Below are 6,855 nucleotides of genomic sequence, written 5' to 3' on the forward strand. Positions count from 1 at the left end.
AGAGAGAGAGAGAGAGAGAGAGAGAAATCTTGTTTAATTATTTTACAAATGGAAACCCAATTTTCCAGAAACTTTTATTGGAGAGAATGTCCTTTCCTAATTGTGAGTTAGTGATACTTTTATAAAAATTGTTTCACTGAAAGTACAAATATTTAATTATGAATTCTCAGCTTTGTTCTATTGGTTATTACATGTATATTTTATGTAAAAGCTGTGCTATTTGGATTACTACAGCTTTATAGTTCATTTATTCAAAAAATTCATACCTTTGTTCTTTTGTAAAAATCTGTTTGTTTATTTGAGTTTGTTGTTCCAAATTAATTATAGGAATTTTTATGCTATGACAGTGAAGTATGACATTAGTGCTTTGGAAATCATCTACAAATGCATGAAAAGTGTTGTATATGTTAACCACCAAAGAGCAGTAAATCAAAATCACTATGGTATATCACTTCAAGATATTTGCAGTGGATATTATTAGAATAGGTGACAAATTATTTCAATGATATGCAGAATGGAAAATCTTATACACTGTTATCAAACATGTAAATTAGTATACTTAGTATAGAAAACAGTCACTGAGGGTCTTCAAAAAATAATGATAAAACTACTGTGTGATCTATGTATCCTAGTCACAATTTTTGTACCCATTAACCAGTACTACCCTAATTTTCTCCCTCAGACCCTGGAAATAACCATTGCAATCTCTGCTTTTATAAATAGGACAATTTTAGATGTAATATATAAGCAAGATTTATGTTTCTTACATATTTAATTTAATATAATGCATCATATTTTTGCAAAAGGCATGGATTTCTTCATTCTTTAAAAAGTAATAATCTATCATTCACAGTTGTGAGGACCAAATCTTCATTATGCCAATTATTTGGCTTTCCTTAAATACACACCACATAAAGTGAAAGAGATGGTGCATATGTATAACACCAGGACTCTGGGAGACTGAAGGAAAGGACGGTATTTTTAAGAATATCATGGACAATGTAGTAACTTAGAAAGACTATCTCAGTTTTTTAAAAAATGTAGTAACTTAGAAAGACTATCTCAGTTTTTTTAAAAAATGGTGTGTGTGGTGCTGGAGATATGACTCAGTGTGAGACCCCTAGGTTTAGTATCTAGTGCCATAAAATATTAAAAATAAATAAATAAAATAATAGCACCATGTGTATTAATGTCTGGACAAGAGCGGGAAACTTTCCATATCTTCATTCAGCCTTTAGTTTTGTATACATGGTGGAAACTACAAGTCTGCTTTTGATAATCATGAGTTTATTCCAGTATCAGGGCATTCACAGTTCTTAAATGTCCTCTGAATTCAATAATCTATTCAGAACACCATTTGAATTCTTTGTTTTCAGCATGATGTGTCCCTATGGGCACGAGATCCCAGATGATTTATTTATATTTATATTTTTAAAAATTTTGGGGAGTCAGGGAGATAGTTCAGTAGAATAAGTGCTTACCTGACAAGTGCAAGGTCCTGAGTTCAATCCCAGGTACTGAAAAAAAAATATTTTCTATCTAAAGAGAATAAAACCAGTAAGCAAAAACAATCAAATACCATTAGAAATGATACAGAAATTCGCCAAACAAAACAATAGTAATTTGAAAATGGTTGCTATATTGCATAATGCTGTCTTTAAATTAGTTGTAATCTGTTCCTCTCTGCAGACCAGAAGAAAGCAGCAGTATAACTATCCAAGGCATCTTGCATACATTCATAAATATATGTATTTTCTCCTCCCTTCCCTCTCTTGTCTTTTTTCTCATCCCAATTTTTCCTTCCCTTTAAGCAGATTATTTCCCATTATCTGATCTGCATGTGCAAACATCATTTTGTCTCACTAGTGTAAGAACCTGAAAGAGTAAACAAAATTTGAAAGACACAATAAATACTGTGAAAGGAAAAGGACTAGACGATTTTTAAATGGGTGAGCAAAAGATTGACTATTATAAAAATATTGTCTCCCACCACACGTGTAAGAGAAACTCATCACTATTTGAATGGTTGTACTTTGATTTCTATTAGGTTTTGTTTAAAAAAACTTTCTTAAAAGTAAAGAGAAACGCTGAGTTAAAATTTTTGGCCTGAGAAGCCAGAGCTAATATTCTAAATACAATACAGAATATCATAATGTTTTTTTTCTATTACTAGAAGCTCACAATTTTAGGAGAGACACCAGGCATGTGGTATATGCTTGTAATCCCAACATTTGTGAATTCAAGGCAGGAGGCTTGCCATGAGTTCGAGATCAACCTGGTGTACATAGTGAGTTCAAAGCCTACCTGAGCTACATAGAGAGAACCTGTCTCAAGAAAAGGATCTTATGAAAAATTTAAAGTGGTTTACAGCCAAGACCAGCAAACGCAGCAGCCAGAGCAGCCTCAGACTGCACTCTTTTCCACAGGCCCTCTGCCACCTTCCTCCTTTCCCGGGGTCTCTTTCCCCAATTCCCCTTCCACCTCTTACACCCATCCTTCTTCTGCTCTCTTGCGGGGAGGTGGGGGAGGCTTGCCTTCCTGCCCACCGCTATTGGTCTTTCCCCACCTCTCACCATTCCCCTTCACACCCAAGTCCCTTTTCCCCTAAGTCACCTCGCGCCTGCAGGTTTTTGCTTTGACCCACACCAGTGACCAAGGACTTGACCACTCAAAAATTCCAGCTCCCCATAGTATTCGACATGGACACCGGTGCGATTAAAGGTGGATTAAATGTCACTCTCACCAACCAGGTTCTTATGCATGGGAAAGAAATTGGCAGTATCGTTGGAAAGAAAGGAAAATCAGTTAAGTAGATATGTGAGGAGAGTGGTACAAGTATCGATATCTCAGAAGTGAATTGTCCAAAGTAAATTATCACTTGGGCTGGACCCACTAATGTCATCTTCAAAGCCTTTGCATTCGTCATTGACAAACTGGAAGAGGACATCAGCAGCTCTATGACCACTGACACAGCTTCTAGTAGACCCCTGGTCACTCTGAGCCTGGTAGTCCCTGCTAGTCAGTGTGACCTGCTCATTGGAAAAGGTGGTTATAAGATCAAGGAAATATGAGAGCACAAAGTCTCAGGTCTGAGTGGCAGGAGATGCACTCCACAATTATACTGAGCAGACTATCACTAATGCTGCCATCCCATAATCCATCACTGAGTGTGTTAAACAGTTCTGGGTGGTCATGTTGGAGAATCTCTCCCAGTCCCCTGACTCCCCTGAGAGATGTGACCATCCCATACCGGCCCAAGCCATCAAATTCTTTAGTCATCTTTGCAGGTGGTCAGGACAGGTACAGCACAGGAAGTGACAGTGTGAGCTTTCCCCATACCACCCCATCCATGTGCCTTGAGTGGCATAGGTCTCTAGAGGTGGTCTCTAGACCTCCCTGATTTGGAGGGACCACCTCTAGAGACCTATGCCACTCAAGGACAGTATGCCATTCCACAGGGAGATTTGACCAAGCTACATTAGTTGGCAATGCAACAGTCTATGCTCCCATGACACATGGCAACACTGGATTCAGTGACATTGAATCCAACTGTCGAAAGGTGAAAGGCTATTGGGCAGGTTTAGATGCATCTGCTCAGACTACTTCTCATGATATCACCATTCCAAATGATTTGATTGGCTGCATAATTGGCTGTCAAGGCACCAAAATCAATGAGATTCATCAGATGTCTGGGGCACAGATCAAAATTGTGAACCCAGTGGATCTACTGATAGGCAGGTTACCATCACTGGATCTGCTGCCAGCATTAGCCTGACCCAATATATAATCAATGTCAGGTTTTCTTCGGAGATGAGTAGCATGGGGAGCAGCTAGAACAATGCAGATTCATCCATAACCCTTTCTGCTGTTCACCACTACCCATCATGTACCTGTGTATTTTCTGAACAGTCAGCAACAACAGGTTTTAAATAGTTCGTAAATTTTCAGTTTCTACACACTTTTATAATCCACTTGTGATTTTTAATTAAATAATTTTAATTATTTTCTCTGTTCAACTGTTTATGCTGAGATCCCTATTTAGTTTTATAAGCTTCTCCCTGTATTTGTTTTGTTTTGTCTTGGTTTGGTTTGGTTGATTTGTTTATTTGGCCCATGAATTTTTCTGTTTGTCATACAAATGTAAGAGTGGAATATTAATACATTTCAGTTTAGTTCTGCATTGTCAGGAATTTTTCAAAAAAACTAAAAAATGCACTGGATAATTTTCTTTATGAATAGAAACTGGATGCCACAGTGATCTATATAGGTTCAAAAAAAAGAAAGAAAGTGGTTTTCAACTAGCTCAGTATCATTCATTCACATTCATAATGTGTATTAGAATGAACCACAAATTTATTGAAAATTACCTATGATTATCCCATAATAATCATGAAGAAGTAGCAAGGTTGGGATAGCTTTCATATATCTGTATTTTAAAATATCCTCATTAATAAATTCGATATTTTAAAATAATAATTGAAAAGCATTTGTAATGCACATCTATAGTGCCTCAAATGACACCATCCTTTACCTTCCATCAGTTCCTTCTTGAACTTTCAAAGACTAGATGAGAGGAAGGTCAGGAAAGTCTTCAGTTTGATGTATATACAGCTTTATGCAACAGTTTTACCATTTATGTTTTTAGGATTCTCTAAGATGTTTGCTAAAATATAGTAGCAGAATGGTACTTCTAAGATTTGTGATCTGAATCATGGACACTTGAAAGTTGTAATTAGTAAATGAATGTATGCTAGAATTTGATCTGAACCCTATTACGCAAATAAGGCCTTAGGGTCCTGTTCTATTCCTATTTTGTCAAACTTTTAGCTGTTTTTGTGTTTCTACCAAAACTAACTTATAGATGCATATTAGTAAGTTAAAGGGTTGCTGGGTTTATTTCCCCATGTTTTTGTCTTCAACAATGCTTCTTTCTTCATTTGGTGATTGAAAGCCATCTGTCTTATGATCCTGACTTTAGAACACAGAATGCATTGGAAAGGAAGTGAATTTGGCACAATGGCCTGTAATACATTTCCCAAAGTGTGTCTGTGCCTACTCCTAAAAAAATATAAACTGTCACTGAAGCCTGCAAAATGAGCTGTGATGTTTACTCAGTGGAGAGTTTTTGAAATCACTGAATTTGCTGATTGATAAATGCATATTTGGAGAACAGAGAAGGCCTGCCAAGCACAATCTGTCTCTCAATAATTCTCAGAGAACACAGATGGCAAGAAAGTTTGGGCCTCAAAAGCTGTGGAATCCCAGGAGTTTGTATAGAGTTTAATTACTTTGAAGATAAAAAAGAGGACAGATGTACGACATTAGGTCCAGCAACAAGCTGAAACTCAGTGCATGCCCAAACCATAACTTCTTCACTCCTTGTGTGAACTCCTATGAATACAGAAACAGAAGACAGAAAATCAGGATATTGACTTACATTGCTTATAGTGCCAGACAAGGCAAGTAAAAATCATTAGGATAAAATGTCCAGTCACATATATACTAATACAGCTTCTTTACTAATGGATTGCCATTGAAAAGAAGGAAACACTGACAGAGGATGGTGAATAACTGTAGATATGAATCAGAAGAATTCTAAAATGAAATTGCAATATTAAAATTAATCCTGGTTATTTGGCTTTACTTTGTATACCTCATTTTTAATATGTTTCTACTGGATGGTTAAGACCAAGATAAAGCAAGACCTATATTACAAGAAATGTAACTTCTGTATCTGACAAGGTCAGTCAAATCCCCTCAGGATAAGGTGAGCTGTGAAAGGCTAAAGTCAACAACTTCTGACATTGCCAGTTCTATGGATAATCAACTACTATTATGGACCACTGCACTATATTGGAATATTTTGCTGAATTCTTGCACTTACAATATTTAAATGCCAATGGAATACCCATCTCTGGCAAAACTAAACCAAAAAAGTGGATATAAAGGAAGGACCACTTTGTATCTGTATATACAAAATAAGATAGATATACAGCTAGTTTCTCTTAAATCAAAGAGAAGAAAGATTTGTACTAACAGTGTTTGGACAGGATATTATGTCTACATCTTGTACTATGAATAACCACTATAAAGTCAACAGTATTGAAACTGTTGTACTAATCAGTTTAGAAACTGCCTCATTGCTATTTGTTTCTCAATAAAATTAATGAAAAATAAAGTTAATCCTGGTGAAAGACTAAAGGAATAACCTTATTTGACACAAACTTTCACTACTTTCATTTCAATTTCGTTTATCTGATGCTTTTCCCATTATCATATTTGGTTATGTATTTTGGAAAAAATAAAATAAATTTTAAATGCCATTCTAATGGCATTATACTAATCTGTTCTTCCTATCAGTATAACATAATTGATCTTTTTTGTTTTATTTATGTTTTTTAGTTATTTTATTATTTTAATAACTTTATTGAGAAACAAATAGCAATGAGACAGTTTCAAAACCAATTAGGACAGTTTCAGCAATTAAAAATTGCATATTGTTGTCTACAAGACGCAGATATGATACCCTGTCCACAAATACTATTAGAACAAATCTCTCCATTCACTGAAATAAGAGAATACATCTGTATATCAATCCTAAAAATTTTGAGTATACACATACAAAATGATCGTTCATTTGTGTCACCATTTTTTGCCTAGTTTTGTCAGAGAAGGCTATTGCATTGTCATTTAAATACTGTAGGTGTGTGAATTCGGCAAAATACTCATACATAGTCCAGTAGTCCATAATACTAGTGGGTTTTCTGTAAGACTGGAAATGTCAGAAGTTGTTGGGAGCTGTCCCGGCCGCTCCCCTAAGATGGCGCCTGTTTCCTGCTTCTGGGTTCTTGTTAC

General features: G+C 35.9%; 1 pseudogene; it reads left to right on the plus strand.

Annotated features, from left to right (window-relative positions):
• Positions 1–2,699: 2,699 nt before the first annotated feature.
• LOC101575046 lies at positions 2,700–3,834 on the plus strand (annotated as a pseudogene).
• The last annotated feature ends 3,021 nt before the right edge of the window (positions 3,835–6,855 follow it).

The sequence above is a fragment of the Octodon degus genome, unplaced genomic scaffold (genome assembly GCF_000260255.1).
Source record: "Octodon degus isolate 3935 unplaced genomic scaffold, OctDeg1.0 scaffold00386, whole genome shotgun sequence".
NCBI lineage: Eukaryota > Metazoa > Chordata > Mammalia > Rodentia > Octodontidae > Octodon > Octodon degus.